This window comes from Phyllostomus hastatus, unplaced genomic scaffold, assembly GCF_019186645.2.
Source record: "Phyllostomus hastatus isolate PE091 unplaced genomic scaffold, TTU_PhHast_1.1 phas_contig_10, whole genome shotgun sequence".
Lineage (NCBI taxonomy): Eukaryota > Metazoa > Chordata > Mammalia > Chiroptera > Phyllostomidae > Phyllostomus > Phyllostomus hastatus.
The window spans coordinates 1,944,342-1,956,711 of record NW_025333499.1 but is presented as its reverse complement, the minus strand read 5'-3'; the positions used below and the strand labels follow the sequence as shown (position 1 = coordinate 1,956,711).

At 43.7% G+C, this 12,370-nt stretch overlaps 1 pseudogene; it reads left to right on the top strand.

The window, feature by feature from the left end:
* Positions 1-10,280: 10,280 nt before the first annotated feature.
* Positions 10,281-10,756, top strand: LOC123814573 (annotated as a pseudogene).
* Positions 10,757-12,370: the final 1,614 nt, after the last annotated feature.

Below are 12,370 nucleotides of genomic sequence, written 5' to 3'. Positions count from 1 at the left end.
TGGCCTCAGTGAGCCCCAAGCCAGGAACTAGCAGCCTGAATTCATAGCTTGGTTTCTCCTGAAAATCTCCAAGCTCAGCACAAGTAGCAGCCATCTCAGATTGCTATATAACTCAGGCAGGGTGACCCCAGGCAAAACATAGGTGGGGGATGACCATGGCTTGTACCACTCAGGAAACCCCAGGGCCAGCGCATCCAGTGGACAGCTACAGACCACGTTGGAGCACCAGCACCCTGCCTCTGCACTGATGATCCTCTATGGGGGGGGGGTGGAGGTTGGTGATCAGTGGTCACAGGCAATCCTTGTGACTAACTGGCCTGGGTAAATCCCTCCCATTGACCTGCCAACAGCAACCTAGCTCTACTACAAGAGGAGGGTATACTCAGCCCATAGGAAGGGTGCACCTCGAATACCCAGCTAGGGTGATAGGGGAGGCTGTGCTACTGGACACTACAGGACATCCACTACATTAGGTCATACTACTAAGAAACACTACCAAGAAAAGCAGCCCTACGTAAAACATACACAGGGAGGCTGCCAAAATTAGGAGACAAAGAAACATGGCCCAAATGAAAAAACAGATCAAAATTCCAGAAAAAGAGCTAAATGAAATGGTGATAAACAATCTATCAGATGCAGAGTTCCAAGCATTGGTTATAAGGATACCCAAGGAACTTAGTGAGGACCTCAGCAGCATAAAAAAAGACCCAGTCAGAAAACAAAGAATACACTCATTGAAATAAAGAACAATTTACAGGGAAACAACAGTAGAGTGGATGAAGCCAAGAATCAAATCAATGAATTGAAACATAAGCAAGTAAAAAACAACCAATCAGAACAAGAAGAAAAGAGAATCCAGAAAAACAATAATGTAAGCAGCCTGTTGGACAACTTTAAGCAATTCAACGTTTGTGTCACAGGGGTGCCAGAAGGAGAACAGGGAAAACAAGAAATTGGAGGTGTATTTGAAAAAATAATGAAAGAAAACTTCCCTAAGTCGGTGAAAGAAATAAACATGGAAGTCCAGGAAGCACAGAGTCCCAAACAAAATGATGCAAAGAGGCCCACTCCAAGACATACCATAATTACAATGCCAAAGGTTAAAGATAAAGAGCTGGGAGGAGGGGGTGTGGGAGAATGGATGAGAGGTGAAGGGATTAAGTACGAATAGGTAGTTACAGAATAGCCATGGGGATGTCAAATACAGTATAGGAATGGGAGTAGCCAAAAAACTTGCATACATGACCTGTGGACCTGACCAAGGGTGGGGGGATTGCCTGAGGGAATGGGGGGGGTGCTGGGTGAAGGGGAGCAAATGAGGGAAAATCAGGGCAACTGTAATAGCATAATCAATAAAATGTAATTAAAAATAAATACATCCCATGTGCATAGATTGGAAGACTTAATATCGTTAAGATGGTAATACTCCCCAAAGTCATTTACAGATTCAATGGAATCCTTTTCAAAATCCCAGCTGCTTTTTCAAAAAAACTGACAAAATTATTATAAAATTTATATGGAAATACAAGGGCCCCACAATAGCCAAAACAACTAGGAAAACATTGGAAGACTTAAGTTTTCATATTTTAAAACTTACTACAAAATTATAGTATCAAGACTGTATTCTGCTGGTAAAAGGAGAGGCATACAGGCCAATGGAATAGAATTGATAGCTCAGAAATCAATTTTTACATTTATGGCCAATTGATTTTTTTCAAGAGTGCCAAGACTATTCAAAGGGGGAATCTTTCCAAAATAGTGCTGGAACAACTGTATATTAACATTCAAAAGAAAGAAGTTGGACCCACTCCTCTCATCACATGCAAAAATTGTATTATAATTTAGTTGAAAATTTAGAAGCAGAAATTATAAAACTCTAGAAGAAAATAGTCATCATCATGAAGCTTTCCCCCAGTTTATTTCTGAGCTTTATAATTTAGGTCTTAATTTAGGTCTTTGATTAGAATTAATATTTGTACATGGGTCCAACCTCATTGTTTTGCATGTGGATATCCAGTTTTTCCAGTACCATTTTGTGAAAGACTTTCCTATCCCCACTGAATGGTGATAGTGCCCTTTGTCAAAAATCATTTGACTGAACATGTGAGGATTTATTGCTGGGCTCTGTTTTTTATTTCATTGATCTATATGTCTGTCTTTATGTCAATACCATACTGTTTGATTACTGTAGCTTTGTGGTAAGTTTTGAAAGCAGATGCAGGAGTCCTTCCATTTTGTCTTTTTTCAAGATTGTTTTGGCCATTTTATTTCTATTAGGATTTATTTGAATTCTGGGGTGGATTTTTCTGCTTCTGCGTAAAGCGTCACTGGGGTCAGTTTCTGCCAATTAATTTTGTCCATTTGAATGAAGCATATTTTTCTGTTGTTTGTATTCCTTGGGATTTTTGTTGTTGAAAATTGGGCATCTGATTATTATAATGTGTAACGTCAGAAATCAGGTTCTCCCCCACTTCCCCAGGGTTTGCTGTTTTTTTTCTTTTTTTCCTTTCTGTTTTTTTTTATTGTTGAAGGTTATAGTAGTTTGTATGTTTTTAGACCTTTCTAAATATTTTTCAAAGACTGTCCCTTGTATGTGCCCACTGATGTCTCTGTCCCTTCAGCTTTTGTTCAGCTAATTTTTTGACACAGATTGCCTTGAACTGCAGGAGGGGAAACAGATAAAAGAAACATATAAAAAAAGAGATCAACCTTGTTTCCCCATCTTTGCAGACTGGCTCTCTGCTAAGGCAGTCCTTACAGATAAGTTACCCTTGCTCTGGGCCTACATATCACCTGAGGTGAAAGTTTAAGGTTTTCTCAAATCATTTGTGAGCACATCTGAGCATGTGTGGTTTTCTAAATTCCTCATATAGGTGGCCACTTTCTGAAAGTCTCTTTCCTTACTTCTTTAAGCAAGCTATCTTTGAGTTCATTAAACATATTTAGAATGGCCACTTTGGAATCCTGGTGCATTAAATCTGATATCTGCCCCCACAGGCAATTTCTATTGTCTGATTTTTTTCCTTTGTATGGTCACATTTTCCTGATTCTTTGTACATCTCACATTTTTTGTTGTTGTTGCAAACTGGACATTTTAGGTAATATCTTCTAGCAACTCTAGATACTGACTCCCCTCACCTCTCTCCAGTGCTTGTTTTTGCAGCTATTTGTGTGTTTATTTATTTTACTGGCTTGGCTAAACAACTTTAATGGAGGCTATTTCCCCCACAGTGTGAACATTTGGTGTTGTTCCTCAGGGTTCTCAGCCTTAGGCATGTGCCCAATCCCTATGGGATGGCAATGCTTTTAACAGCAGTTGTTTTGACCCTTTCCCAGACCTCTGTTAAACTATGCACCTCATTTGATATCACACACAGTTGTCAGTCTCCACTAATTAATGACTAATTGCTCTATTATGTTTGATAATGTCCTGGGGCATAATTTGCTCCATAGTCAGGTCCAGTTACTTCTGTATAGGCATAGTTGTTTTTTTTTTTCACTTAATAAAAAGAGAATTTATTGGCTTATATAAAGTAAAATTATTTTTTTTAAGATTTTATTTATTGCCCTGGCTGGTGTAGCTCAGTGGATTGAGCTCGGGCTGCGAACCAGGCATCATCGTAGGTTCGATTCTCAGGACACATGCCTAGGTTTCAGGCCATGGCCCCCAGCAACCGCACATTGATGTTTTTTTTTTCTCTCTCTCTTTCTCTCTCCCTTCCCTCTCTAATAAATAAATAAATAAATAAACAAATAAATAAAAATTTTTAAAAATTTTATTTATTTTTAGAGAGAGAAGGGAGGGAGAAAGAGAGAGAAACATCAATGTGCAGTTGCGGGGGGCTGTGGCCTGCAACCCAGGCATGTGCCCTGACTGGGAATCGAACCTGTGATGCTTTGGTTCACAGCCCGCACTCAGTCCACTGAACTATGCCAGACAGGGCTTAGGCATAGTTTTTGAGGCCAGGTTTTGAGGTTTGTTATTATCCCAGCAGGGCTCTCTCTTCTTAGCTATATGTTATTTCCCTGGTTCTGTTTAGTGAACTAGCTGGCCTATGATTTAGCTAGTTGTTCTTAATTAAGAGGAGCTATCGTTTTCAAAAGTGCTCTTAGGCTTGAACTTCCCCTGTTTCAAATAAAGTCAGTGCTATTGGGGAGAGCTCTGGACCTCTTTACTTGTGGATATCCCTGTCCTCTATCCCTAGGAAAAATCTCTGAGCCACTAATCTGAATGCTGAGCAGGGCAGTAGACTCTTGTCTTCTCAGCTTGCCTCTCTCCGTGTGGAATCTTCCCACTACGAGTGAGTTTGGATAGGGTTGATTGGGCCACCTGTATTCCTGGCCTGTCATGCCTTGGGTAGAGCCTCTGCCCTATGAGTACAGGGCTGGGTGGAAGAAGAGAGCCCCCTGCCTCTTGATTGCACTCACCACAAATTTAGTGTCTTCAACTCAGATTTGAAAGGGATGAAAAAGGCTGCTCTCTTAAATTCAAATTTGAATGGGATGAGAAAGCCTGTCCTTCCAGCCAAGATATAATTGTTCTATGAGTGCTGAGAAGAGAGGGAGTCCCACTTTCTTGGCCACAACCGCCCAGCATAAAGCCTCCTTCAAATTGAGTGGGGAAAGGAGGAAAGAGGGAGTGGGTCATGGTTCAAAAACCACAGACTGTCATTGTTCTTACCTAGTGTTAATAGATTTTTTCTTGAATGAATCATTCTTCATTTTATGTATTACCTTAGGACAATTTCCAGAGATTTTAAATTGTTGTTTTTAAAAACCATTTTCACTAGTTTTGTTTGTATGCTAGGGAAAGGATTCATGGAGCTCCTTACTCTGCCATCTTAGAAGTAGGCTCTTTGTCTTGGCAATAGTTTTTTTAAGATGCAAGAGACTCAAAATGTTTAAAAGCTGAGCCAGTAGAAAGGGAGAGGCTGAAGTACAAGAGGGAGAGAGGTAACTGACTGATGAAATTTCCTGATGAGGTCACAGGAAATAGAACACAGAACACTGGTGGAAACATTATTCAGTGTGAAAAAGGACAACTCTTTTCATTGTGACAAAAGGGAAGGAGTGAGTTTTTGGGTAGTTTGTGACAAGAAATTGAGGACATTGCTGTCTGGTGTCTTCAATTTTCAATGCAGTAGGAGGTGAGGCAAGGGTAAGGGTTAGGTAGAGATGTGCAAGGGCTGAGGAGAATGGGGGTTTGGCAAAACTGTTGTGGAAGATTTGGGATGGAATTTCATATTTCTCTTTGCCTCCAGAGGTAGATGCTCAGAATCATGTGCATAAATAAGCCTCTCAGTGTCTCATGATATCACAAATGAATTTCTAGTCCTGGATGTTTGCTGAGCTGGCCACAAGATCAACTTCTCTGGAATTTTAGCCCAAGACAAATGTCTGTTTAGACATGTCTATGTGCCGCCTTTTATCCAGAAAATGGAAACTTGGGAATTCTGCCACCCCACCCCTTTCTGCTACAGCTGTCAGGAAGCTTAGGGGCAAACTGAGGGCCCATGCTCTCTGAGGAGCCTGCTTACATACATTCCCTTGACTTCCTTCCTTTCAGAGGTCTTTGCTCTGTTTTTATCCCCACAGGATTGGCTCTACCCTCTGTTTTAACCTTTAAGGAGAAGAGGGAGGGAGCTGCCATTTTTAGCTTAGAGTGTAAGGATGCGTGCTCCAAGGACTCAGAGGCTGCCTGTGAGGCCCCAGAAAACTACTCTGCACCAGTGATTTACAGGGAGAATTTTCTGAAATTCTCACCATGGTCCTGGGCCGCGGATGGCATGTCCTCATTGCACAGATGGGAAAAGTGAGGCAGAGAATTTGAGTGATTTGCCTGCACCCCCACCATAGGGGAAGGTCAATGCTAGGACTGGAAGCCATGTCTGTGTGTCTGTCTCTCCTCTGTGAGTACCACACCGTCACTCTGGGTTATCAGGGTCAGATTAGACAGGAACTCCAAGCTCAACAGCTTGGTGAGGGTGGCCACGTGACCTGGGTGATTTCTCTGTGCTTGTCCACTCATGTCTCAGAGGAGGGGTGGGTAGGCCAGGTGAGTGGTTCTCTGACCTGGCCAGACATCACCTTCATCTGTAAACTGCTGAGAAACAAATCCTTGGGCCACTCCCCAACCTACCAAAGTGGACTCCAGAGGATAGGGCCCAAGAATCTGTATTTCTAACATAGTGATTCTGATGTAGCCAGTCTGGCCTTCAAACGCCTCTAGTTGGAATCTGAGCAAGGCTGGCAGCCAAGACATCTCCCAGTCTCACGGTGCTTGAGAAGATATCGTCAAGGACATCCTGCACTTTATACTGTCCTCCCACTGCCCTTCCATTCTGGTGGTGATTCCAGAGGAGAGCCAGATTTGGCCAGTGTGGCTTCCACAACACCTAGCAGAATAAATAGGGAAAGTTTCACAGAGCAACTCATTCTGTCATCCCTCATTCACACTTATTTACTGATTCATTCATGCAGTTACTTATATTATTGTACATTCACCCACTCTTCTCTTTACTCACTCATTTCCTTTTACACTCACGTTCACTCTCTGTGTCAATCAGAATGCTCCCCCAAACAGATGGCACACTCCATGAGTAATGTGAAGATAAACTAGTAAGAAATAATTTTCAGAGGTGTGAACAGGGTTAAGGAAACCCACAAGGGTTGGGTATATCCCCAAGGACTGCATCAACACAAAGCCATTTCTACCCCAAGAATGGAGGGATGAAGGAAAGGGAGCAGTTGTAAGAAAGTGGCCAAATTTATAACCATGGGGGAGGGAACTTGGGAACTTGGACACATCCAAAGCACAACCCAGTAGATAGGGAAGCATGGGAATACATAGCCCAAACTCTCACAGTGAACGCCCCCATTGTGAGCCAATGTCTCTTGTTGGCAGAACAAGGGAGCCCAGACAATACAATCAACAAAAGTCAGCCTCCTGGGGCACAGAATGGGATGGACATGGGTGGAGAGAGGGTCTAGAGGAGCAAATGGAGAGGAACAAAGAAACCCCAACTTCAGCCCCAAGGTGCACTTGCTCTTGCTTGTGCAGGCCCACAGCAAGATCTGTGATGAGGGCACACAGTACATAGCGACCCAGGCACAACACCACAGCAAGAGTCACAGTTTACTATCTCAGGAACATCCACGTCATACCCCACTCCGTCTATGTATGATGGCACAGTGAGAGTGTACACAACCTAATGGGCTGCATCTAAGGTTATTGTGATCTCTCAGCCCAAGGACAGTAGGCAAAGAGAGCCCCATGCTCCTGCTCTACAGCCTGGTCCAGGAAGCCTTCCCCTGTCCTCTCCTGCCCCCAGGCAGGTCACCAGGCCCTGGGCTCCATCTCTCCCAGTACTGGCCAATCTCTGACTCTATGGCATGAGCCCCTTCTATCCAGCCAAGCATTATGGGTGCTGCACATTATGGGTGCTAGCTCAATAAAGGGACACATCCTCCCCAGGGTTCAGCCCTGAGTGTGGGCTTGTTAGCACAGGTTCTTGCTGGAGGGAATCGCTTGGGGACGGGACAAGTGGGAAGTGGGGTGCAGGATGGAGTGAGTACCTCTTTTATGGGACACTTGTGCACAGTTGCAGCACCATCTGTTTGCACCTGTGTGGCCTCATTTAATCTTCACAGCAGCTCTGCGGGCTGGACAGTACTGTCCGGTTTGTGGATGAGGAGGCTGAGCCCCATACAGGAGCAGAGAGCAGCCCCAGGTCACACACAACTGGAGCCAGGACTGAAAACCAGGCCTTTCTGCTTGCCTCTCAGCATCCCCCACTGCAGAGGTGGTGGTGCCACAGGCAAGGTACCTCACCAGCACCTGCATCCTCGTGGCTCCCTTTCAGTTGCCTTCAGACTGCCAGCCTCCTCTCAAGGGGGACCCTGACCTCTGACTCTTCACCTCTCTCACTCCTTAGAGCAGAGTCAGAGGCCACCAGAGGCATCAACCCCACTTCGTGGCACCACCAACATCCAGGGGTCTCCTAGTTGGGGCTGGTCATGGCCTTGCCTGCATAGCTCAGCACCCAGTTTGGACATGTGGCCATCTACAAGTGGCATGCCTCCCTCCACACAAATGTGAGCATGTGCGCACACTGCCTGGCCCGACCTTCACACTCATGGGCACAGTGCACCATGCAATTTCCCATGGACTGTCACCCACATCAGTCACAGCGGCTCTCAGCTCTGGGTGCTGCCCATCCACTCTCTGATCTCCACTCACAGAGACCAGGCTGGGCGACCTCATGTTATTCACATCTTACAGGCAGGAGATCCAAGGCCAGAGAGGTGCTGGGATGCATCCCAGGCACATGGGGACTGTGTAAGGGAGCTGGAGCAGTTTAACCCCATCACCTACCTCCCAGCCAAGGGCTCCTTCCACCAGAACACACTGCCTGCTGACTCAGAATGCACCATTAGGATGTGTGTACACAATGCCCATGTTTCTCCTTCTAAATGTGTGCCTGTGTCTCTGCATTTGTGAAGATGTTCCTCACACACCATCTGGGACTAGTAACATGCGTATACACAGAAGGAGAGTGAATCCCTTGTTCATCTGGCCTCCCACGGCCCTGTGTGGTTTCTCTCGGTGCTGTTGTTGTTTCCCTCCCTGCACTGATTGTGTCTTGAGAACAGGACACCCTGGCACTCAGGACTGGCTTTAAACCCTGCAGTTACTAATACATGTTTGTGGAATACATGTACATGCCTTATTGAGTTGAGTGAGTGTCTGACAGATTGGGATGCTGCACTGAACCTCTGGAGAGGCTCAACTGGAGAATCAAAGCACAGGCCTCTACAGTTTTGGAGAAAAGCCTTGCCCTTTGCCCAATAACTACTCCTTTTGAAAAACAATTCTTAGCACCTGACGATTATCAAAATTGAATTACTGGCCCTGGTAAACTTTGAATGCCTAACCATGTGACCCCAGATGACTATGCTACCTGGGCTGCCTGGCAATCCTGGCCTTGGTGCCATGTGATCCACCAAGCCATAAAGTTGGGCAGACAGCAACAACACTCTATCACCAAAGGGTGGTGGTTTAACCAAAATCAGTGTGGAGCAGGTCCTAAAAGCACAAGTGAGCTATGAGAGGCTCACCCTCATAGCACCTGCTCCTGTTGCATTGCTTTCTCTCCCTCAGCTCACTCATAGGTCCTTGTGGCAAGGTCCCAATAACAAACTTACTGAAGAAGAAAAAAACCCAGGAGCATGGTTTGCAGATGGCGCTGCATGGTAGGCAGGAGCTAGCTGGTAGTTGACAGCTGTTGTGTTACGGCCCCACTCAGGTGCAAGTCTGATGGGAAGGAAGGAAGGGAAGTCTTCCTAGGAGGCAAAACTCAGAGGCAAGCATCTGGTTGATCTCTATCCACAAAGTGACCTGGCCAGGGGCACTGATCAATAGCAATGAACATTCTGCCAGGTGATCAGGCTGGGAAGGAACAATATTGGAGAACTGATAGCAACAACAATAATGCAACAAAATATTTAAAGAGCACTTATTATGTGCAAGGCACAGTCTAACGTCTTCATCTATATATATAGGAGGAGTAAGTGAATGGATCTCTCAGGATGGGCTGAGTGTAAGAATATTTGTGTCCTATCTAAATGTTTACCAAAAAGAGCATGATAATCCACCCTGTGAAAATCTGTCAATAGACCAGTGTTTGTTTGATGAGCCAATGAACAAAATTGCCATAGTAGAAGGGGTGGGTGTTACAGAGGGGTTCAACACAGACTTACCTTCACTTAGGTTGACTAGGCTACCAACACTGCTGAGTGCTCAGTTTCTCCACAGCAGGAACCCCATATGTCACCATTCCCTGGGGAGACAAGCAGGTCCTCAGGTGACACGAGAATTACACTGGACCCTTTCCATCATGGAGTGGGCATCAACCTATCCTTTCTGAAATAATCATGTGTTCTTGAATGGATTTGCCTTCCCTGCCTGCAGTGCTTCTTACCATCATTGTCAGATTTTCTAGTTTCTTTATATCCTTTATACACCATTTAAATATCCCACACAATGAACTAAAAGGGGGTATGTGGGTGGGAGGGAGTGTGCAGGACAGAGGAGAGTGAAGGGGGAAATGGGACAACTGTAATAACATAATCAATAAAATAGATTAAAAAGTATCTAGTATCAGGATTCAATAAATGAAATGGCCTACTTAAAAATAAATTAATTAATAAATATCCCACACAATACAGTGGGATCATCAGGAAAAGACTAAAGATTACATTGAAGGGAAAAAATAGAAGCAATGTTTCAAAGACCTGTATAACAGGTGCTTCATCAGCTAGTAAGACATGAGTCTGAAATAGCCAACAGCTTGGTTCTCAAAAGATCACTGAATCTTATGCAGTTATTTGGGCAAGTGGGTCAGGACCTTATAAGACAGGTGGAAGGGGGAAACCAGTCACAATATTTTCTCTAGCAACAAATGAAATGTGGAAATCAGGAGGAACTGAAGCGTACCAAATGGGTGATGCCAGTCAAAAGGCAACATGGCACAGAATCTGAGTATTCCCACCAGGCCTCAGAGATGTGGCATATCTGCATGTGAAAAAGGGGTTTTGAATTTGTGTGGAAGGGAAAGTAAACTATGGTGAATACGTGAATGAAAATAATGTGAGGAGACAAGCAATAATGGTCATAGTTAATGACACTATATACCTGAGTTACCAGACAAAAGAGAAGCATAGAGTGGACCATTCTTCTTTGGCCAGTGTTGCGTAGTCTCATTTCTAAATCATGTATAGTCTCTACAGATTCTAACGGCAAGAATTAAAACATTCTTTTATATATAAAAAAGAAACATCCACCACAATACACTTTATAAACTGTTGAAATATCTCATACAATATTTTTTCTGATCAGGAAGACAATTCACAATGGAAGAGGCAAGAACGATCTAATGACTATGGGCTTCCTTGCTCTCATATTCATTCTCTCTCTCTCTCTCTCTCTCTCTCTCTCTCTCTCTCTCTCTCTCTCTCTCTCTCTCTCTCTCCCCCCTCAGGATTTATTGTACCTTGTTTATTCAGTCCAAGTGTAATAATATTACTCTAGGGCTTGCATTCTCATGAGGTGTGGGGAACCACCCCCAAACAACATTCTCAAGCTGTTTGCCTATGGTAGTGAGTACAGATAGGGCAGAAGCTAGACTAATGAGTGGTTGAAACAATGTTCCTGTTTTTAAACATTTCAGTGAGGTATAAGTACATAGCATATTCAGCCACTTTAAGAATACAATATAATACATTTTAGCTTTTTTAATGGCATTATACAACCATAGCTACAATGCTCTTTTGCAGTATTTTCATCACCCTAAAAAGAGCACTTGTATCCATTTTCAATCACTCCCTATCCTACTGCTATCTCCAGAAAACCACAAATCTATTTTCCGTACCTCTAGCTACACCTTCTTTTGGGGGGAGAAGTTTTGTATAAATGGCACCATACAATATGTGTTCTTTTGTGTTTGACTTCTTTCACTGAGCATAAAATGTTTGAGATTTTTTTCATGCTGTAGCGTGTATCAGTCCTTGGTTACTTTTTTTATTATTGTATTTCATTGAATTTGCCATATTTTTCGAAGGGCATTCATCAGTTGAATGACATTTGGGATGTTTCCACTTTTTTGTACTCTGAATAATGCTGCTGTGAACACCGAAGAATAAGTCTTTGTGTGGACATATGTTTCCACATCTCTTGGGTAGATACATAGCAGTGGAATTGCTATGTCACATGGTAAAGTTAATTTTGACATTATAAGAAACTGAAAGAATGTTTTTTTGTTTTGTTGTTTTCAAATTCAAGAGACTTAAATATGTTTAAAGGCCAAGCAAAACAAAGGAAAAGTCTGAAGATACAGGAGAGAGGGAGAGGGGAGTAGATAGATCAAGTTTCCTGAGAAGATAGAGGGAAATTAGGGCACAGAACTGTGGTGGAAAGATTAGTCGAGAAGAAAAAGGGCTCCTTTTCCTCTTCCACTGTAACAAGAGGGAAAGAGCAGGATTGTTCAGGTGGGTACATGAATCTGCATGTACTTTGTGGCAAGGAATTGAGAACATTGCTGTCTGGGGCCATCTAGTTTAAGTGCAGTGGGAGGTAAAGAAGGCGTAGGAAGGCTGAGGAAGAGAGGATTTGGCAAAGGGGCCATGGAGTCTTGGAGAACTGAGCAGAGAGACGGGATTGCAGACAGCATGCAGGACTGAGTAGAGGTTGGGGACCATGACTTCTCAGTGGCTCCCATCTGAGCAATTGTTTGAGACCGGGATTGAGATAGAGAAGGTGGAGTGTTGTATTCATCCAGGGTTGGGCTGTGATGGAAGGATGGCAAAACATATG